The following is a 23,423-nucleotide window of genomic DNA, read 5'->3' on the forward strand; positions in this document are numbered from 1 at the left end:
GAACCGTTTCAAAAAGAGCTGAAAGTCTTGTTATGAGTCATTTGTTTGAACTTTGGCAGGCAGCTGCGATTTCTCTGCCAGGACTGATAAGAGCTGTGAATCCACTGGCTGAAGGATAGCTCGTTAATCCGAAGTGGGGAAGGAGACAGAACAGCCAGATTCACTTAACAACCATGTTACTGACTCAAGAGCTGCAGTAATTCATTTAACAATGGTGGCAAGAAAGCTTGTAAAATGGGGCAAATTTCACTTAACAACTGTCTTGCTTAGCAATGGAACAGCGGCAACCCGTACTTCTTAAGGACAGACTTTAAAAGATATATGACTTTAAAAGATGAGGATTCCATAAACAAGATGCCTTCAACAATTGTCCTTAGATCTAATCACCTATGGTGATGAATAATTACAGTGCAAAGAGATTGTGTAATTGGGGAGAATAGGCAAGTCATTAAATATTCAGCTTTTCCATGCTACTTCACAAAATGTCTGTTTATGCAAATGTTTCCTCTATTGTTCTTTTTATGTGACTATTTCTTTTTAGAAAGAAGGAGTTCAAGAAGAAAGATTTCTTGAAGAAGGACACAAAGATATTCCTTGGCTATGGTTCTAAGGCATTTTATTATTACTTCTAAGTAAAAGGACAGAAGGATTGGACTGTCATTCTTTTTTTGGGGGTGGTGAAAAAAGTAAAGTTTTTTTCCCATTTTATTTCTTTCCAGCATGATCACATGACTTTAAATATCTGTCTGAGTATGCAAGATGGAGGAGAGAGTAAAGTTTACTACTGGACTGAAATTCTAAAGAAATAATAAATTTCTGCTTTAATATGCCAGTGGAAATGAAATGCAACTGACATGTTTTTCTAAGCCCATAGCCATAGATACCTATAAATTTGCCTAAATTTCTGGATGGAAATGCAAATCAAAAGGGAAATAAACATATACTGCCAAAATCAAGAACTCTGATGAGTGCAGGCCTAAATTACCCATAAAAATTCCATGTTCTTGATTCATCTGGATACCTGAAATCTGGAGAGTTGCTTCTCATTAAAAATAAAAGGCTTAAAAGAAAACTGCTTCAGAGATTTTCCAGGTGTTCAACACACATAAATGTAAAAAAAATAAATGTAGGAATACATGGTCTGAGCTTGCCTTTTTAGCTTTTGACTTCCTTTTGTTAATGAGGATGGTGTGAAGATTATGGTGTTGTTGCATTCTGCTCAATGAAGCTTACAGTATACCACACCAAAATAAAACAAAGCTGTTTGTCGTGTCCCACTCCTCCGCTGACGGCCGGGTCAGGGAAATCCGAATCAGGCTTGCCTCTGCAGCTCTGCCCAAAGTCCTAGCAAAGTCCTCAGAGCAGGCAGGAGACCAGAAAGTGACTTCAGCAAGATAAGTTCGACTTTGCCTGACTCAGAGACTGCCAGAAAGCAGATCCTTTATATAGGCCATGGGGTGTGGCTCCATGACTCAGCACTCATTAAGGCCTGCCCCTCCCTTCCTTCTGTTGCCTCCGCCTATCCAGTCTTCTGATGCGAGGGTCACTCCAATCAGCAGCTGTTGGTAATTGACCTTCCTCAGGCTCACATGCTGTGGAGGAGGGGGAGGGGTCTAGCTGCTCCGTTTGCCTGGGCATGGAGCCAGGGCTGGGGCCGGGGGGTGCTCCCTCCTCTGCAGCCTGCTTGGGCATGGAGCCAGGACTGGGGTCGGGAGGCATACATTCCTCCGTGTTTGGAAGCAGATAAGCAGACCCCGGCTGCGGTGAGAGCGGGCAAGACACAACACTGTTTCCCATATTATCAGAATATAGGCAGAGGTGGTATTCAACCAGTTCATACCGGTTCAGGTGAACCGGTAGTGGAGATTGCGGGTGGGAGTTGCGGGATAGATTCCCACGGCTCTATGCCATCCTATTTCGGCATGGTTTTGAGGCCGGCCACATGCACAGAAGGCTGGGTGCATGCATGGAAGGTTGGGTGCATCCACGGAAGACTGGGCGCATACGCGGAAGGTACACATGCGCATGAAGCGAGCGTGTATGCGCAAACTGAACTGGTAGCAACAAAATGTGAAACCCACCGCTGAACTCACCCACGATTTCTGCTACTGGTTCGGGCGAACCGGTCTGAACCAGCTGAATAACACCTCTGAAATGGGTATAAAATATACATTAACATACATTTTGTGCATCGAGATATAGTATAGATATACCTTCAAATACTTAATTTTTGCCTTTTCTCTGTTCCCATTTTGGAATAATCATATATACAAACATTTGATATGAGAAACCAGGCAGACACTTGCACTAAAGATAGCATCCGATCCAATGAGGGAGACTTGTGTTCTCTCGATGGAGAAAATCCATTGACTGCACTTCTATGAGGATATTGTGAAGAGCATTAGGACAATATATTTTGACACCCCCAAATGTTAGAACAGGAGAGGGCTACCTATTAAATTAAATATGGCTTTTTAATTAGTCTTATGCAAATCAGCTGGATTTCATTCTTGTAGTTGCCATTTTTTAAGATTCCATAGCACACTGTGGTAAATACACACAATAAATTAGAAATATTAAAATTGGAGTTGTCCTGCTGCTGCTTTGAGGCCTTGCACAACCATTCTAGGATTTTGCAAATTTTTTCAGATGGACAGAAGCCACCTCTGCCTATTGTGATATTGGAACACAACAGGTTCATTTCTAAAAGTGGAGATTTCATATCACTTGCTGGATATTTCTGATATCTTTGCAACAAAGCTAAATTCCTTTTTTAATGTAATAAATAAAAATGTATGCACAGTCTGTTTCAAATGGAGCACATAGACAAAAAAACAAAAGGGACATATACACATAATACTTGCTTAATGATTGGTGGTTTAGTGATTGTTGAAATTTACAACAGATCCTCCAAAGAGTTACTTACCACCCAGACTCGAAATTCCATTGTCTGCTCCCATCATGGTCACATGATCACATTTTGAGCACTTGCAACTGGTCTCCATTTACAGCTATTTGCAGATCCCACGATGACTGTGATTTACAATTTTTTGTTGGAAACCGGCGCTTACTTCTGATTTCTGGCAAAAAAAAAAAAAATCCATTCTGAAAAATATGTTTGCTTAACAACTGTGGCATTTGCTTTATGATTGCTACATTCATTTAACAACCGCTAAAAAACTGTTCTAAAATTGACTCAGTCATGTGATGACCCATTTAATAACTGGCCCAGCTTAAGTCCACAATTCTGGGCTTATGTGGTCATAAGTCGAGGACTACCTGTAAACCTACATTCTGGAGTAGATCACAAAAGCAAATTTAGATGTTAAAAAGAAGAAATCTATTTAGGAACTATGTGGATATTGTAAGAAATCAACTAACTACTCGGTTCTAACCACTCAACAGCTGAATATAGGTTATTTGATTAGACTAATTAAAATCAGAGTATGATAATAGAAATGGGGATTGGTCTACCTTACCCAACTAATTAATGGGGCAGAAAGGAGATATAAACTATAGCTTTCATCCCCTTATGAATTGTTAGCAACTTAATCATGGCAACGTTACTAGGCACAGATGTGCTGGTCTGTTAGCAAATTTGTCTGTAACCATACATCTTTGGCCTTAATAGTTAGATACTTGCTTGTCTAATGAGAGATTGAGGCCATTAGGATCCTATTTTTATCCTGAGGCATTTTGTTTGTGTGGAGGTTTATTGCCATGGATGCAGTCACCCTTCCTTTTTATTTTATATTATTTTGAACTTGAAAGAAGGCTTCTGCAATGAAGAAGGCAAAGTTTTTTCACTCCCTGTCTTTTAGAGTTAGAGGCTTGAAGATCTATGGCACTCGCTCAGTGAAGGAAAATAGATCATGTTCTGGGCTTCTTGGGTCAAGATAATTTAGAGATGGCACAGAGAAGAACACCATCTCATCATCATCCATTGTGATGGATGTATACAGATATAAATAATTCCAAAGTTCAAAACTACATAAACTACATTAAAGAGATCCAGTATAAAATTGCTGGAAGGGAGTATTCTAGGCTAACTTGTGTACGAGATCCAGGAGATCTAAATCCTTAACAACCTTATGAGAATCAGGGAGTAGATCTAGAATTAGTCATGCAAACATTAGAAAGGGGTGCTTTCGCAGAAACTCTCCAACTCTTTTGTGGGTGCTGTGAAAAGTCAGTGATGTGTGTTTGTACGTGAAACTGGTTTCGCACCATTTTGAAATAGTGCACTAATGTTTAATGAGTTTTATTACAATTCAAGATCAATAATTCAAGCATCTTCCTCAAAAAGAAGGAAGGAAAATCCCCAACCTGGCTGTAAATTGTACACTCTTGGCTTCATTTCTGTGTCCAATGGGATTCCCAGATTCCAAAACACTGCCCATCTTTACAACTGATGGACAGGAAGAAAATTAATCATGACTAAGTGGGTCTTATGAATAATCAAGAAATCTGGAACTAAGCTGCATTATTAGATAGGATGAATGGAACAAGAGTAGGGTTGTTGTGGAACTTGGAAACAGTTGGTGCAACTCTGAAAACCGTTCAACAAGTTAGAGATTTAAAATCTGCAAAAGCCTTATATGCAATTTGTAAGAATATCTTGCTATATGGACCTTGCCCTTCAGAATATAGCCACTCAGTTCAAATTTCTCTTCTGCTTTCATGGTTTTCCTCTCCAAAGGTTGGTTGTTACTCCACATCAGTGAAGATATTCAGTCTTCACTGTTTTGGTTTTTTCTTTTTTTTCCTTTTTTAATCTTCTTGTCACTTGTCTATCAATTTTTTAATTATTTCAAATATGTGGACACTCTGTGTTATCTGTAAGTGATGGATTTTTAAAATAAATTAAAATTGGAAGTTAAAGGGATGAATTAATTGTAGTATACAATTAATGGATATCAAAGTCCATTTTACCATCATCAAATCTGTTACCTCATTGTTCTGCTATCATTTCTCTTTCTCTTATATAACTTTTTTGGATTTAACTTTTCTTTAGTACTGGACAAAGTTGAAACTGGAACTATTTCTTGCCCATTGAGAAATACCATACAATAGGGATACAAATGGACCGTAAGAAAGGCTGAGTGCCAAAGAATTGAGGCCTTTGAACTATAGTGCTGGAGAAGATTCCTGCGAGTCCCTTAGACTGCAAGGCAATCAAACTGTCAATCCTACAGGAGATCAACCCTGACTGCTCTTTAGAAGGCCAGATTCTGAAGATGAAACTCACATACTTTGGCCCCTAATGAAAAGGAAGGACTCACTGGAGAAGAGCCTAATGCTGGGAAAGATTGAGGCCAAAAGAAGAATGGAACGACAGAAAATGAGGTGGCTGGATGGAGTCACTGAAGCAGTAGGCATGAGCTTAATTGGACTCCAGAAGATGGTAGAGGACGAGAAGGCCTGGAGGAAAATTGTCCATGGGGTCACAACTTCACAACTAACAACAACAAGGGATCCAAAATTTGTTTCTTCATAGTTTCGCACAAGAAGTGGACAAAAGATCATAGAGCATACCATCTTCCAAAGGAATAATAGTTCACGTAATTGTAACAAATGGCTACACTATATTACAATAGTAATATTGTACAATAATATAATACAATATATTACAATTTCATGAACATTACTATAAAATTCAAAATACGGAGTCTTCCAGAAAATGGTTTGTTTTGTTTGTTTATCAAACTTATTAACAACCCATCTCCTTCATAGACAGACTCTTTATTCTTGTTCTTGCTTTAAAATAACTGCTTTGGGCACATAGATTCATCAGTCTAAGCTTCTATGTCTTTATCTAGTGATAAATATAAATTGATGACTAAGTGGTGTTTTAGCTGCTTCAAAAAATGCAGTAGGTGACATAGATAAACATGTTGTGGTTTGTCCAAGGAAAATGTATAAAATTCAACTCTGTGTTTTCTATTTCCTCAGACGTTTTATAGCTGCACCTGGAAAATGGGATTCTTTCTGTTTTGGCTTTTCCCCATCTCTCAGAGCGCTAGGTTCAAGACTCATCCAATGCAGCTTGTATAGAAAACACTGCTTCACATAATTTATCACTGTAAGATGTGTTCATGATCGCTAACTTGGATAGCTTTAAAAAAGGATTGGATGAATTCGTGGAGGACAGATCTACCTAGGGTTCAAAGACTAACAGGTACTTCTGGCTTGCTGGCATCAGGAGTTTAAATATAATTTGTATTTATAAATATAAATATAATTTTCAGAGAAAAAACACTGGGAGAAGTCTCCAATTTCTGTATAGGAGCATTCCGGAAGCATCTGGTTGGCCACTGTGAGAAACCAAATGCTGGATTAAGCTACTTACCCTGATCAAAACAGGGCTATTCTTAGGCTCTAATGTGATGGCATCTAGATTTGCGAACATCTTTCCAAGCTTGCTTTCTGCGGGACATTTAAGACCTATTACTTTCTCCAGGCATTTTGCTGCAGATTTAACTACAATCTCTGGAGACTTCTGGTGTTCCTTTTTTAAACACACGCTGCTCTGTGAAAGTTGTATATGGAGAAGCAAGTAAACAACAGCATAAAATGTACTATGAGGGGAGAGGCAAGGATAAAATGCCTTTTTTTTATTTTCTGCTCTGGTTTGGCATAAAACTGAATAACCCTTTGCTTCCAACACATTGCATTCTTCCAATTATACAATGATATTAGTGGTCTAAGTCTAATTGTGGTCTATAAGTCTAAGTGCTATTGATGTTGCTGTTGTGTAATAAAGTTGAACCATTGTTTAATTAAAAACAACAACAACCTAGAACTAAGAAGAAATTTCCTGACAGTTAAAACAATTAATCAGTGGAACAACTTGCCTCCAGAATTTGTGAATGCTCCAACGCAGGAAGTTTTTAAGAAGAGATTGGATAACCATTTGTCTGAAATGGTATGGGGCTTCCTGCCTAAGCAGGGGGTTGGACTAAAAGACCTCCAAGGTCCCTTCCGACTCTGTTATTCTAAATCTAAGTGGGAAGATTATTATCTCATTTTTACTTTGCTAGGAAATGAGGCTATCATAAAATGTCAATACAGTTTGGAAAAAGTAACCTGTATGAAACAGGTAGTAATTGTAAGATGCATTTAGTTTTAATTCTTACATAATGGTTTTCAATAAACAAAAGTAACACACGGTAGAATAATATCAGAAGCTGATAAGATAATACTGGCATCTTAAATGAAGTAGGATGTGAATACCCTAAAACAATAATCAGAAATTAGCTCTGAAGAAATAAAATCTGTCTGAGCAAACCAAGGTTAATATTTAAAATAATTTTGCAGAAGATGAAACAAAGAACTTAGAACTCTTTGTAATTTTTTTCCTAAAAATTTCTGGACCAGGGGATACCTAAGACCACTTGTTGCTACCAATACAGGTTGATCAATCCTCAGATGTTGATAGAATATACATTTTTAAAAAGTGTTAATGCATCTTGTAATCTTTAGAAAGAGGTTAAGGCTTAGCTTTGTGGAGCTGTGGGTGTTTGTGTCAGCAAGTGCTGATCTCTCTTTTATTTCATTTTTATGGCTCCGGGTAGGAGCCTTGACCTAATAGGACATCTGAAGGAGCTCAGAATACCTCTCAACACTTTGAGATCATGGAGGTAAAATCACTCAAACAAACCAAAAAACTCTTGAGAACTTGAGTGTTTTTCCCGCTTTTGTCTGATTGCTTTGGAAATCATTTCAGATTTAGATAGTTCTTTGCTACTTTTGTAGCTGACAACTCCACCAGCAGCTGCAATGGCAACCAGTATACTGTAAATGAAGTAGTCCTTCAAGAAAACAAAACAGAACAATCATAATCCTCTAATCTGAGCAAAAGCAGTTTCCTTGATTCAGAATCTTGTGTGGACAAGAATTTTCCCAAGGAATGATGAAAGTGTAGGCATGGACTTCATGCATGCATGGATGGATCATTTCACTGTCACAGAGATGCCTTCTACAGGTCTTACTTTTGTGTCACTATAAGCAGGAAGGAACTGCTTATATGGGGACTGCAGCCAAGAAATTAAAAGACGCTTGCTCCTGGGAAGGAAAGCTATGGCAAATCTAGACAGCGTACTAAAAAGCAGAGACATCACCCTGCCAACAAAAGTGCGTATAGTCAAGGGCTATGGTTTTCCCAGTTGCAATGTATGGCTATGAAAGTTGGACCATAAGAAAGGCTGAGCGCCAAAGAATTGAGGCCTTTGAACGCTGGTGCTGGAGAAGACTCCTGGGAGTCCCTGGACTGCAAGGCAAACAAACAAGTCAGTCCTAGAGAAAATCAACCCTGACTGCTCTTTAGAAGGTCAGATCCTGAAGATGAAACTGAAATACTTTGGCCACCTAATGAGAAGGAAAAACTCATTGGAGAAGATCCTAATGCTGGGAAAGATTGAGGGCAAAAGAAGAAAGGGACAACAGAGAATAAGGTGGCTGGATGGAGTCACTGAAGCAGTAGGTGTGAGCTTAAACGGATTCCAGAGGATGGAAGAAGATGGGAAGGCCTGGAGGAACGTTGTCCATGGGGTCGCGATGGGTCGGACACGACTTCGCAACTAACAACAACAAGAAGCAGGAAGTGTGAAGTAATGTGATGACCTTTAAATGTAGAGGCACAGTACATGTTTTGTAGTGCTTCACTGCACACGTTTTTCAATGCTTCATTCTACAAGAGAGATGGGGAAATCAGTGTTTGGAAAGTAAGTGCTTCTCGTTAGTAATCTCAAAGATGCTTTTTCAAAAGGCAACTGGACTTTCTTGTTTTTCTTTGAAGATGTTTTGCTTCTCATCCAAGAAACAGTTCTGAATACTGGATGAGAAACAGTATTTGAGTGGCTGCCACAAAGAAGAGGGGGGGTCAACTTATTTTCCAAAGCACAAGAAAGCAAGACAAAAAACAATGAATGGAAACTAATTAAGAAGAAAAGCAATCTGGAATTAAGGAGAAACTTCCTAACAGTGAGAACAATTAACCAGTTTGCCTTCAGAAGTTGTGAGTGCTTCATCACTGGATGTTTTTAAGAATAGGCTTGACAGTCACTTGTCTCAAATTGTATAGGACTCCTGCTTGAGCAGGAAGTTGGACTAGAAGACCTCCAAGGTTTCTTCCAGCTATATTCTGATTGATATTCAAGGAAAAACAAAGAATGTCTAGTTGCGTTTTGAAAAATCACTTTTTGGACAAATCATAACCTGGATGATTGAGAATCTCCATAGACATTCCCATTGGTAATGAGGCAACAGCCTCATTGAAAAAGACATATGATGGTATTTTTATATAGAAAACAAGGGAGGCTGCAGAACATTTTTCCCGGTATTGTAAAGATAAAAGGGACCTTTATTTTACACATCCACATACACACACACTCTTTAGCCATCTCCTAACTACAGTAAAATATATACAACATCACATTCTTCTTGTTAGAAGTTATTCAACATTCTTTTTGTTTGGGGCATTTCTAAATCATGTTCACATTCATCAACTTTCTTTCTGGGTGTGAAAGAAAGCAGGACCATTTCTCTCCCTAGCAACAGCCATCTTTGCCTGGGTGTATGCTAAGAAGATCATCTTATGGTAAGAAAGATACACAAGCAATTACATTGGAAGAAAAATTTCCACAAGAGAGATGAAAAGTTACATTAAGTAGTAGGAATTAATATTGATCCACGCTAGGCACAGAAAAACTTCTTGGAGATACCAGAGCTTCTAAATGCATGAAGATAACGTGGGAACTCAGATTTTGCCAACATAAGACTCACAAATCAAACAAGAGCAAACTTTCTTGTCATACTTCCAGTATTTCCGCTTCTAGGCTCAGTCAATGTTAAACTTTCTTTGCACGCTTTGAACAGTCCTGGCTTGGATCCCAACAGGTAAGGCCTACAAGCTCAAAGGTGCATGAAAGGCGAAGGCAAACAAGATTTCACTGAACATGTCAAGGACTTAATCAAAGGCTTAGTCCTCAAAGTGGGTGACAGGTCAGGTAGAGGCACTTTTTGTTTCTCTGTGTTTGCTTTTGAACTGGTTTGCACGCTCCTTGGTCTGTTTCAGTATCCTAAAATCTTGAGACACCTTCTTTGTTTCCTTCTCAAATTTCCTTCATCACAGAGAAAGAAAAAAAAAATGATGTGTGTGACTCGGACCTGTATCAATAATGCTGTAAGTCTAGGTGGGTTAGAATATGAAATCTCAAATGAGTCTTCAATAATCAATCTTTTGACAAAAGTTCCTTTCCAGGTAGCTTTTACACTGAGAACTAATTGAGACACTAAGGAAAAGCATGAAAGGAAATTTATGACACAAGGTAGGGTCTTTGAGGAAAAAGCAGGTTGGAAATGAATGCACCCCTTAGGTGGGCAGTGATCCTACCAAGTTAGGAAGACATATTTTCTTGTAAAGGGAGTATTGCTCCAAGGAAAACCTGAATAGATTTGGGAATGCAAAACTGGAAGGTTTCAGATTAACAGAGTTGGAAGGGACCGTATAGGTCATCTAGTCCAACCCTCTGCCCAAGCAGGAGATCCTACACCATTTCTGACAGATGGCAGCCCAATCTCTTCTTGAAAGTTTCCAGTGATGAAGCTCCCACAACTTCTGAAGGCAAGCTGTTCCATTGTTTGATTGATCTCACTGTCAAAAAATTTCTCCTTATTTCCGGGTTGAATCTCTTCTTGTTCAGTTTCCATCCATTATTCCTTGTCTGGCCTTCAGGTGCTTTGAAAATAGCTTGAAAATACACTGCTCAAAAAAATAAATAAAGGGAACACAAAAATACTGTAAGACATCCTAGATCTGAAGGAATTGAAATATTCTTATTAAATACGGTACATTGTGTTGTTTAGATGTTCCCTTTATATTTTTGAGCAGTATAGTTTAAGAGTCTTAAACCTGTCCAGATCATATAGGTTAAAAATAAGACATCTCCCAGAAATGCATTACTGCTCTAATCCAGCCCATATTCAGACCATTGATTTTTACTTCTAATTGGGTTGGCAGGAGCAACACAGAAGACAAAAGAGAACAAAGTAAAAGTTTTTGTGGCTGGTCACACTCAAGAAGCTGAGATCCGAGAAAGTGAATGAATAAAATCATATTAGCTTTGCCATGCCAGAATTGTATGGTATTAAACTGATTGGCTGCCCATTCATGTAGGTTCTTCTGCCATAAGTTATCTATGCATTATTTTCTCCATGCAAATATGTACAAATAGCTGTGCCAAACTCACATCCATTGCATTATGTACTTACGAACAAAAATACAGGTAGGAGAAGAGTTCCCATCTCTCCTAAAGGATGAGAGAGAAATAAAATATTTCCTGGGTAAAGTTCAGCATCTCGGAGTTCTTCAGCACAGCACACACCAGGAGGTAGCCAGGACTGATTGAGGTGAGATATTACCTCTTACCATATTAAGAATGCTGGGGAATGAACCTTTATCTACTATTTTTTTTAAAAGGATGAAAAAGAAAAACCAGCAGAGAACTGGGGTAATAATGCTTCTGCGTAGCTGCATTTCTATCTGGATGGAGGGCTGGATTCTGCTGTAATTAATTTCAAATTATGATCAGCCAGACAGGAAGTGTGGAAAGTTCATCACTCTTATGCTATTTTAATTAAAATTGAAAGTGGGAACTTGCAATTTCCTAGATGTTCCTAAATTGTACCTCTTTACTCAAACCTGCATAGTTAAAAGTAGCAACTGACTCTTGGTAATTTCTGGAAAAACTACAGATGTTACCTCTTGTAATTATTCTTATCCAAATAGCTTATGGCAGGGGTGGGTTCTACTTACATCTGCTACCAGTTCGCAACAGCACGCATGCGCTCGCTCGACTCGCTCACTTCTGCGCATGCGCAGATGGTTCATGATGATGTCTGAGGGGTGGGCGGAGCCTCCCATTGCCATTACTACCGGTTTTCAAGAACTGGATCGAACCGGGAGCAACCCACCACTGGCTTACGGTATTTAAGATTGCTTTTTTAAATTGCAGTATTTTTGCGGCCCAATTAGATTTTTATGAAGAGTTGAAATGGGAGTGCTACTGTTTCTGGCTGCACAATACAGGTAGTCTTTGACTTACGACTGCAACTGAGCCCAGCATTTATGTCACTAAATGAGAAATTTGTTAAGGAAGTTTTGCTCCATTTTACAACTTTTCTTTCCACCTTGGTTAAGTGAATCACTTCAGTTGTTAAATTAGTAATAGGGTTATTAAGTGACTTGGGCTTCCCCTTTGACTTTGCTTGCCAAAAGGTCACAAAAGACCTGACCCTGGAACACTGCAACCGTCATAAATATGAATCGGTTGACAAGCATCGGAATCAGTGGTGAAATGTAAAATTTGTTACTACCGGTTCTGTGGGCGTAGCTTGGTAGGGGGTAATGTGACTGGGTGGGTGTGGCCAACATTTTTTTTTTAACTTTTAAAAACATTTTTTCTACTTCTTCGGCCGAAGAGGTTGTAAAAAATGCTTTTAAAGCCTCTAAGGATCCCAGCTGAGCTGCGCGATCATCAGAGGCTTTTTAAAAAAACTTTTAAAAGCATTTTTTTGGCCAAAGAAAAAATGCTTTTAAAAGTAAAAAAAAACCAAACCCTCTGATGATCAAGCAGCTCAGCTGGGCATATGGGGGGAGGGGGAGCAGGGATTTTTGCTACCAGTTCTCTGAACCACCTGCTGCCATTGCTACCGGATCGGTGATCCGGTCCAAACCAGGAACATTTCACCCCTGATTGAAATGTAAATCATGTGATCATGAAGATGCTGCAACAGTTGTAAGTGTGCAAAATGGTTACGAGACACTTCTTTCAGTGACATTGTTAACGTCCAAAATTCACTAAAAGAACTGTTGTAAATCGAGAACTACCTGTCTGTAGAGATTCTCCATCATCCAGGTCATGGTTGTCCCAAAGGTGCTTTTTCTGGACGCAACTGGACTTCCTTGTGTTTTTTTCTTTTTGAAGACATTTCTCTTCTCATCCGAAAAGCTTCTTCAGCTCTTCCATTCCCCACTATTCTGCCAGAGTTCTAGACCAATTCTAGAATACAGCTCGCCTGTTTGGAACCCTCGCCACATCTCTGACATCAATACAATTGAACGTGTCCAGAAATATTTTACAAGAAGAGTTCTCCATTCCTCTGAAAACAACAAAATACCTTATCCCTCCAGACTTGAAATCCTAGGCTTAGAAAACTTGGAACTCCGTCGCCTTCGATAAGACCTAAGTTTAACTCACAGAATCATCTATTGTAATGTCCTTCCTGTTAAAGACTACTTCAGCTATAATTGCAATAATACAAGAGCAACCAATAGATTTAAACTTAATGTCAACCGCTTTAATCTAGATTGCAGAAAATATGACTTCTGTAACAGAATCATCAGTGCTTGGAATACTTTACCTGACTCTGTGGTCTCTTCCCATAATCCTAAAAGCTTTAACCAAAAACTTTCTACTATTGACCTCACCCCATTCCTAAGAGGACCATAAGGGGCATGCATAAGCGCACAAACGTGCCTACCGTTCCTGTCCTATTGTTTTTCTTTTCTTCTTCCTATATATATATATGCTCATACCTCCTAATATTTACTCATATATATGTTTATATGCTATATAATCTTTTTGTATGATGTTGTGACAAAATAAATAAATAAAATAAGAGTTGAAGAAGCTTCTCGGATGAGAAGAAAAATGTCTTCAAAAAGAAAAAAAAATAAGAAAGTCCAGTTGCCTCCAGAAAAAGCACCTTTGGGACGTTGAAGACTCCCTGCGCTTATTGCCTACCTTCATTCCATCCTGGTTTATTAGCAAGAGAGCGGGTCGAACCTGCAAAACACAGGCCAGCCACGCAGATTTTTGCCTTTTAACCTCAGCCAGCAGGGAAACCCCAGGGAGGCCGTCTAACGACCCAGCTGACCTCCCCGCTTGTGCGCGCCGCTCCACGTTTTTGCAGCCGCCGCTCTCCAACGCCCGTCCGGCAGCCTAAAAAAGCCAGGGAACCAGAACGCGGAGCTTATCCGCAGCGCGCCACTCGGCGAAGTTGCTCGCCAGCGGCAGCGCTGCTTCTCACGGCGGACGGCGCGGATTCCGTCACACGTGCACCAGCCCTCAGCTAAGGTAGCCGCCTGTTCTCAACGGGGTATTTTTGTGTGTGTGTGTGTGTGTAGATAGAAGAAGCCGAGCCCGGCCGTAAAGAGACTTTCCCCTTTGCAAAAACAAAAAAACAAAAAACGCGCTTGGCTCTCGGCATTCACTAGTGGGAGCTGCAGAGGGCACGGAAACCGAATCCAGCAGCGCTCCCTCTTTTTCTCCCTCTTTCTCTCTCTCTCTCTCTTTCTTTCTGTCTTCTGCACCGGAGTCCGGGAGCAGCTGCGAGAGCCAGGCGGCTGAGAGGAAGAAAAAACGGCACCAGAAGCGGCGCAGAGAAAGAGGTGCCGAGACGAGCTCAAGAAAGTGGGGGGGAAAAAAGCCAAACCAAAACAAAACGCGGTCGCTTTTGCCACGATCTTCCCTTCTGCTGGCCAACCGGGAGTGTGGCAAAAACCAAAAACCCGGCGGCTCGAGAAACTTTTATCAGCGCCTCGGACCGGCAAGTGAGTTTCGGCGCCCGGGCGTTTTGGTGCGGCGGCCGGACGAAACTTGGCTCGGCGACGCGTCCGTTCCCTTCGCGCGGTTCGCGGCGCCTTCTGGGGGGTGGGGGCCGGGAATGACTCCCCCCCCTCCGCCTTCCCCCCTCCATTAACTCGGGTGGGGGGGGGAGGTGGCTTTGGCATGGGCAGCTGGGGGAAGGAATAGGGAGGGGGGCGAGGCCGGGTTCTCTCAGGGGCCGGATTAGGTGCACGTTGTGGGGAGGGAGGAGGAGGAGAACCTCTGAGTCTGGGGTCTGCGAGGGGGTTTGTTTGCGGGGAAAGTCAACCCCTCCGGCTTGGGAGAGAGGAGCCTCCTGCCTTTCTGCACCGACCCAGAAACTCCGCGGGGTCGAGAATCGCCAAGAGTGTTTTAGGCGGGTGAAGTAAAAACGCGAGGGACGGTCGAAGGACCTTCTTAAGACGGGAGAGGGGAGGAACGTCGGGGGGGGGGAGCGTTTGAGACGGCGCGGAAAATTTAGTGGACGTTGCTAAGAAGGGAACGAAACGACTTGAGTTCCAGAATCACGTGGAGACAAGATGTGAAATATCTGGAGTGAGAGTTGGAAAAGAGCGGGACTTATTATTTTATCCTTTGCGAGTGGAGCTCCCTAAATTGGGGAGTGAGGGGTGGGGAAAAGGGAACTTTTTTTAACCGGTGGAAAGGAATAATCTATAATGCCTCGGGGAATTCGACTTTGGAAGTGGTATTGAAAAGCACCTTTGGATAGCAGAAAGCATCTCTCTTCCCCCCCCCCCGGATAAGAGTACTGGGATAAAAGTACATTTTGGCGTTATTTTACTCACGTGGCCAATCACACGCAGGGGGGAAAAACCCTAAAACTGGACAAATGTAACTTTGTTGCTTGTATCCTTCCTATTTATATTGATATTGATTGTTTCCTGATTGCTTATTTGTAGCCTATGACTATCATTAAATGTTGTAAATGTTGTACCTTGACGTACACTGAGAGCATATGCACCAAGACAAATTCCTTGTGTGTCCAATCACACTTGGCTAATCAAAAATTCTATTCTATTCTAATTCTTCATTCCGCAGTTTAAATGGGAGCTCCTTGTGTCCATATTTTTAAGAGAAAGTTGCTTTTCTTGTCGTCCCCCCCCCCAGTTGACCAACAATATTACCTACTTCACATGTGTGTTACATGAATTTGAGAGAGATGGGCTGTCCGTGTGGTTTTTTAATGGCTTTTATTGTTTTGGAATTGTAATTTGTAAGGCGCCGAGTCCTTGGGAGTGGGCAACTATGATACTTTTAAATAAATAAGGCTTAAGCAGTTTCAGGAAAAGCAAAGCTACATCGTGCAGGTTGGACCTGTGATAGTAATAGGTTGTGATGTGTATGGTAGGTGTAGTTTTGTGTAAGAAGAAGAAGGATAAAAGAAAATGCACATGCTGGATAAACCAGTACTGTAAATTCCAACTGTACTTGCAATTTGACAGCAGTTAAATCAGGGGTGCCACATTTCAAAGTTACAGTTAGAGTACTGGACTGCAGCTGCTGTCTTTGCAGGTATGTGGAATGGCATGAGACCCACAAGTTTTGCAAAGTGAAGAGAGGAAATTGGTCACAGCTTATTATGAAAGATAAAATAGACAATTGGGAATGCTTTACTGATCATTCTTCATCCAGATTTTATATTAGTTGCATCTGCTGATGCAACTGATAACAGGTGTTCTGCTTCACCCTTCTCTGTTATGTTCAGCATCTGATAAAAGGAATAAGTACTTTTCCAGCAACCTGTAAAATCCAAGGCATTGTGCTTTCATTGTTTAATTCCTCCCTTCAAGGAGCAGAGCGAAATTTAAAATTCATGCCTTCTAAGCATCTTTGCCTTTTGGAGAAGATCAGTGACTGCTCTTTCTGGGGTTAAAAACCAGTTGGGAGAACTAAGCTGTTCTTGAATGAAAATTGTTTTGAGTGCAAGGGAGCGAATGACTTCATATTCATAATTTCACAGTGATGAATCTGTGAGACGAAGCCGCGTGAGGAACGTCTTTAAATTGTCATTAGTAGCTACAAATAAACTGGTGGGGATTTTTTTTTGTTTGATAGAGCTGTGCCTGGAGAAGATCTGTTTGCTTATTGATATTTAAAAGAGGACCTGTGACTCACTGGCAAAAGTACAGGAGTTTCAAGTTTAATCTGCCAAGCATCCAAACAAAAGGTAACAAAAGGGCAAAAATGTGACTTGGACCTTGGGAAGCCATTGGTCTAAAGCAGGGGTCTCCAACCTTGGCAACCTTAAGCCTGGAGGACTTCAACTCCCAGAATTCCCCAGTCAGCAAAGCTGGCTGGGGAATTCTGGGAGTTGAAGTCCACCAGGCTTAAAGTTGCCAAGGTTGGAGACCCCTGGTCTAAAGGACAGTGCTGGGGAACTTGGAAAGGCATTAATCCAGATATTTGGTGAAGCAAATAAAATTTCTTCCTAATCATATATACGTTCAGTTGGTGGGACAGGAGAATGAGAGTATGTATAAATGATTGTGTAGTGTGTAATCCCATTTTGCCCAAAGATTCTATAGGAGCCAGTGTAATCTTCACTCTTTAAAAAGTTGCTCGTATCTGTTGTTTGGGAACTCATGAGTATTTAAGCGGAAGAGTTCTTTTATATTCATATTCATATTCAGGAGGACCCTGAATATATGCATGAATCTCAGGCCTCCAACCAGTGCAATATGCCATATTTTCATTCTGGTGATTCTTTTAATTGGAGAAAAATAAAATTATGAAGGGCAGATGTCATAATCTTGATTATCCATTACCTTTTATGTATGAGACAAGGTGATTGCACAATATAAGCCATGCCCGGTAACATCTTGCACTTTGCAAATTTCTAGTTTCTCATTGATTTACCAGAGCTTCTGATGCACAGATTCAGAGAAATATAGATAGAATACCGATATAAAACTAAGGCCTGGTAGTGCAGTGGTTAGAATGCAGTATTGCAAGCTAACTCTGCCCACAGCCTGGAGTTCGATCCTGATGGGGCTCAAGGTTGACTCAGCCTCCCATTCTAGCCAGAGAATGGTGTAATGCACTAGGGGGCTGTATGTAAGTCTAAGTGCTATTTCTATTGCTAGTGCTATAACTCGCTTTTCAGTAAATGTGACACAGTGTAATTCTGAAATGGAATCCATGTAGATCAGGGGTGTCAAACTCAAGGTGCTTAGATCTGGCCCATGGGGCCACCCTGGAAATAGCGAACGACTGGCCCGTGGTGCTTCTGCCAGCAAAAATGCAGCTTGGGAGGGCTCAGGTGGCCCGCCCAAGCTTAATTTTTGCTGGCCGAGGGCTGCAGGAGGGCTTCACGGCAAAAAATGGAGCCAGGGGGAGGCCATGTGCACCCTTCCCAAATGCCATTTTTGCTGGCAGATGGTTGCAGAAGTCCCTTGCAGCCAGAAACAAAGCTCGGGAGCCTGTTTTCACTGGCAAAGTGCTCGGCCCACCACAGGCACCCCCAACACGAGTGATGTTGACTGGCCCAGCCACCCATGGCACGCCCACCTCAGCCCCCCGAGGTCAAACACAACCCTAATGTGGCCCTCAATGAAATCGAGTTTGACACCCCTGACTTAGATAAATGCTTATGTTGCATTGTAAGGATATGTGAATACGCAACTTGATTCCCCTCTCCCCATGAATAAAATAGGAGTGGGAAAAGGAAACTTAATACTGGACAATTTTCAAAATCCACACCTGCCTTTATATAGAAATTGCTATTTTAATACACTTAAGGATTTCAAGTGTGGTAAAATACACAATATCCCATTTATTTATTTATTTATCACATTTCTATACTGCCCTTCTCCGAAGACTCAGGGCGGTTTACAGCCAAGATAAAATCGCACAGAAACAAACGTTAAAAACATTATTAAAAATCTAGTTCAAAATTGGCCCAATAATTTTAAAAACAAATAAAATTATAAAATAAACCCTAATAAAACCACCCATGTTAAAATTGCGATTAGGCCAACCCTGCACGATGGAACAAGAAAGTCTTAAGCTTGCGCTTAAAGGTCCGGAGGTCAGGGAGTTGGCGTAGCCCCACAGGTAGCTCATTCCACAGGGCAGGAGCCCCCACAGAGAAGGCCCTCCCCCTGGGAGCCGCCAGTCGACATTGTTTGGCTGACGGCACCCTGAGGAGGCCCTCCCTGTGGGAGCGCACAGGTCGATGGGAGGCTATTGGTGGCAGTAGGCAGTCCCATAAGTAACCCAGTCCCAAGCCATGGAGCGCTTTAAAGGTGAGAACCAACACCTTGAATTGCACCCGGAAGACCACCGGTAACCAGTGCAGCTTGTGCAGGAGAGGTGTTATATGGGAGCTACAAGACGCTCCCTCTATCCCCCGTGCAGCCGCATTCTGGACCAGTTAGAACCTCCTGGTGCTCTTCAAGGGGAGCCCCATGTAGAGAGCATTGCAGTAGTCCAGCGGGAACATTGGTCAGCATTGTAGTTTTCTTGGTTTTACATAGCAGAATACTGAAATATTCTAAACTGTTAATACTGACACACTATAATTTAGTCTCATTTAATAATAGACTACCTGTTCTAAAAAAAGGGTGGTGTTTAATCATATCTATGGATGTTCTCAATCATCCAAGTCATGGCTGTCCCAAAAGTGCTTTTCCAAAAGGCAACTGGACTTTCCTGTTGTTGTTTTTTTTCCTAGAAAACATTTTGCTTTTCATCCAAGAAGCTTCTTCAGAACTGAAGATGAGAAGTGAAACATTTTCAAGTGAAAAAAACAAAAAAACAACCCACACCAAGATCCCTGTTGTCTTTGGGAAAAGCACCCTGTTTTGGCATTTATCACTTCATAGAAAACTTCACAAAGGCATATGAAATATACTGGTCTGTATGAGTTCTGAAACCCATGGAAGGAAGTTAAATGCCAATTTCTAATAGATTTTATAGAATGATTTCTATCACGCAGGCGTGATGGCTCAGCCGTTAAAAATGCTGAGCTTGACAGCTGACAGCCTGCGTTCGAGACCCAAACTCTGCATGTTGGGGTGAGCTTCCATCCTTGCTCCATCTAGTAGTTCGAAAGTATGCAAATGTGAGTAGATAAATAGGTACCACTTCAGTGGGAAGGTAATGGTGGTCTTTGTACTTCAGCGTATAGTCATGTTGGCCAAATGAACCTGAAAGGACCTTTGGACAACGGTGGCTCCCTTGGCTAAGAAATTTAAATTTAAAAACACAACTGGACAGGAGAAACTTTACCTTTATGATTACCCCTTTAGATCAGGGGTGTCAAACTCACATTGTCACGGTGGTGTCATGTGACGTATCGGGACTTTTTCCGCCTTCGCTAAACCGGGCGTGGGCGTGGCCAGCACGTGATGCATCTGGCCACAGGTCGGGAGATTGACAGCCCTGGTTTAGATCTACTTGTACTTCCTCCCATATGAACCTTCTAATTATGAACAATGGATAGAAGGACCCTTATCTGTGACTTACTTATGATAGAATCTATTGGGATGACAGGAGATTGGATTGTCTCTCTCATTGCATTTAGTCTTTTGAGATGAGATTTCTGCTTACCTTATATTTGTTGATCTTTTTTTCTATGAGTGTTTCAGATTCCATCTATCAGTTGATCAATGGCAAAAGATTTAGGCAGCCAATCAGAAGTTAAAATAGGAATATTCATGAGGCTTGCAATAGGCTAGGATTCCACAAAAATATTGAACTTTACTATTGCATAAGAAACAGACAGAATGAGATAGCATTTCTTTGAAGAAACAAATGGTATGTCCTTGCAGTTCACTTTAAGCAGAATAACAATTTTTATTTTCTTGGTTTTGTATTCATTTCACTGATATTTCTAACTTGGTAAGATTAACCGGATATGGAACTACCTGTTGTGAGTACAGTTCTCCTCCATGATTCGAAGGATAAATATTATATTTTGCTGGAATGCAGTGTATGTATTATTTACTGGTGATACGCGAATATCATTTTCATTAAAATTGAATGTTCTAATATGTCAAATATATACAGAGCTCAGAAAGAAAGGAAAATAATCTAATAGCTGATAAAAATTCTGGAATTTTCAAATTTTTCTTATATCACTTTTTGTGTGTGCAGATAATAAAGTTATTCAGAACGTGGCTAAATTTAGCAAAAGTGGCTAAATTCGTTAAAAACATTTTATGAAAGGAATAAATCATGATGTATCATAGATTTTATATCTGATATGCTTTCTACGTTAGTCAAGTGTAATGAAGTATAAAAATGCCTGGCAAAAGATGAATGAAATAGCACAATCCAATCAATATGGTAGTAGGTTACACTCTACTTCCCTCTGAATGCATTGGAAGTTTCAAACAGCGAGAAATTACATACAATCAGCATGCATGTGAAAATCCAAATACTGGGAGAATATGTATATTATGTATGTTATAACATATATAATATGGAAGAAAACATTCTAGATCTTACTAGATGAATATTTGATACATTTATCAAGAACAAATGGATTTTTGAACATCTGTACCTGGACAACAGTTGGGATGAAATTTCAATTTTTACAATTTTCATACTAAGATTTTGCATGAGATCTTCAGCCTAAGATTTTGATATTATACAGGGTTATGCTAAGAGATGATGCAGCTACAAATAACAGTTTGTTTGTTGTATCAGTTCAGTACCTGGTTTATTTATTCAGAATTTAGTCCCATCTAATTCTAAATTATATATCTATATGTATGTATGTATGTATGTATGTATGTATGTTTGTATGTTGAAGACATCATGAAACAACTATTTTCAGTTGTACACAAATCCAAATACTACTGAGAATGTCCAGACCATCTGTAACTTTATTATTTTGTTCCTTAGAATCACCATTAGAAAAGAAACGAGACACAAACTGAATAAGCAAAATAAATCTCTATAGTAGTTTTGACTCCATGGGCCTTTGGGACTAATTCAGTTGTTTCTGACTTATTTCCTTGCTTACAGCTTGGTTCATTTTCATTTTTCAGTGCATAATTAAAAGCAGAAGATGGAACAATCTCTTCCTAACAAGGAAAACTTGCACGTATTTCTTAATACAGGAAATGCAGATGTATTTCAGTATAATCTGTATGGGGTCAAGTAGCACAAGCCCTATTTCTATGTGTATTAAGTGATCTGCTGTTTTCCTGACTGCTCCAATTTCCAATCCTTTTCTAAAAGGGATTAACCAACACAATGTATCTTCTGTCATTCATCTGTTTTCCTTTTGGATTCATCTTGTAGCCCCAGAGAAACTATCTATATATCCTATTTTATAAAGGTTGTTCTCTACACGAAGGCCTTCCAGAGGACAATCCATTGTTTTGAAAGTATCCTCCATCTGAGGAATCTTTGAATTCAATTCATAAGAAGGACATTTGTCATCAACAATGATCATCTTAACAGTTACTTAAACCAAATGTCTCAACCATGGGAACATGGAAGGTTCTAGAACAGTGATGGCTAACCTTTTTGTCATTGTGTGCTGAAAGCCCGAACCCATAATGCAATGTGTGTGTGCGACCCCCCCCATGCATGCATGCGTGACTCCCCTTGTGCGCTTTGTGCATGCACATGCAACCCCTCTGCATGCACATGCGACCTCCGTGCATATGTGTGTGACCCCTCTTGCATGTGCATTGCCCCCCCTCACCAATTTTTGGCTTCCAGATTAGTGGAGGCGGCCTTCCAGGCCCAAAACAGGTTGCGAGGAGAGTGCGAGGCCCCAAAATGCAATGCAAGCACCTCCTGCATATGCACCCCACCCTCCATGCATGCGCATATGCATTTGCATCCCCCACATGCACCCCATCTCCTGCACATGTGCAGCAGAGACCCAAAGACCAGCTGGCCGGCGGGAGGCACGCATGGTTGCATGGTGAAGCTGGGCTGGGGCAACAGCTGGCATGCCCACAGAGGGCTCTGCATGCCACCTGTGGCACGCGTGCCATAGGTTCGCCATCACGGGTCTAGAACAATTCATCGCAGGCAACTCACTGCAGCCAACTCACCGTGGAACAGGAGTTACATCAATATTGAAGAAATGGTGGAATAGAATCATTAAGGAAACTATGCAAAAGGATGTGCAAAATAAAATGTGAATGTCAGAAATTAAAATTATTTAAAAATTATTTTAAATAATTAAATTGAATTGTTGAATTGTTCCGTGCTGAATTGTCCCATAGCAAATTGTGCGTGGTGAGTTGTCCCATTCTGACATGAAAGATTCCATATGCAAAACATTTTTCAGCTGATTTGAGACAAATATTTAAAAATTCAGACAGCCTTAAAATAAAGTTTTGAGTTACCGAAGGCACATATGAAATACCTTTCAATATGCATAGCTTCTTTGAATGCAATTTTGATAAAATTTTATGATATTCATAAGTTACCTTTGTAAATTAGGATCACACAGTCTTTACAATAGCATGTTTTGGGCTTAAGGAGAAAGATGCCCTTAAGTTTGCTTATTTAGAGTAAAATTTAGAAATGCACAATTGTTATAATTATTTATGACCCATCTTAATGAAACTGAAATTAAAATAAATAAGCACCTGGACAGCTGATTGAGCAGAAACGTACTGGTAAATTGCTTAATAATCTCTACTATAGTAGCATATGTTGTGGTGATGTTTGAATCTACTAATTTATATCTACATTTTAATTTAAAATATAAATTACAATATGCAATGCAAATGTGACTGCTTTTGCTCTTTCTTCCTGTCTCTCTGTAAGTGAAAGGCACTA

At 40.5% G+C, this 23,423-nt stretch overlaps 1 protein-coding gene across 1 annotated transcript in view; it reads left to right on the forward strand.

Moving 5' to 3' along the window:
• Positions 1-14,036: 14,036 nt before the first annotated feature.
• BMPR1B (bone morphogenetic protein receptor type 1B) overlaps positions 14,037-23,423 on the forward strand; it is a 238,225-nt gene continuing 228,838 nt past the window's right edge. Inside the window, exon 1 of the mRNA XM_058193223.1 lies at positions 14,037-14,138. The gene's annotated coding sequence lies outside the window, so the exon portion shown is untranslated. The remainder of the gene's footprint in view (positions 14,139-23,423) is intronic.

The sequence above is a fragment of the Ahaetulla prasina genome, chromosome 8 (genome assembly GCF_028640845.1).
Source record: "Ahaetulla prasina isolate Xishuangbanna chromosome 8, ASM2864084v1, whole genome shotgun sequence".
In the NCBI taxonomy this organism is placed as follows: Eukaryota; Metazoa; Chordata; class Lepidosauria; order Squamata; family Colubridae; genus Ahaetulla; species Ahaetulla prasina.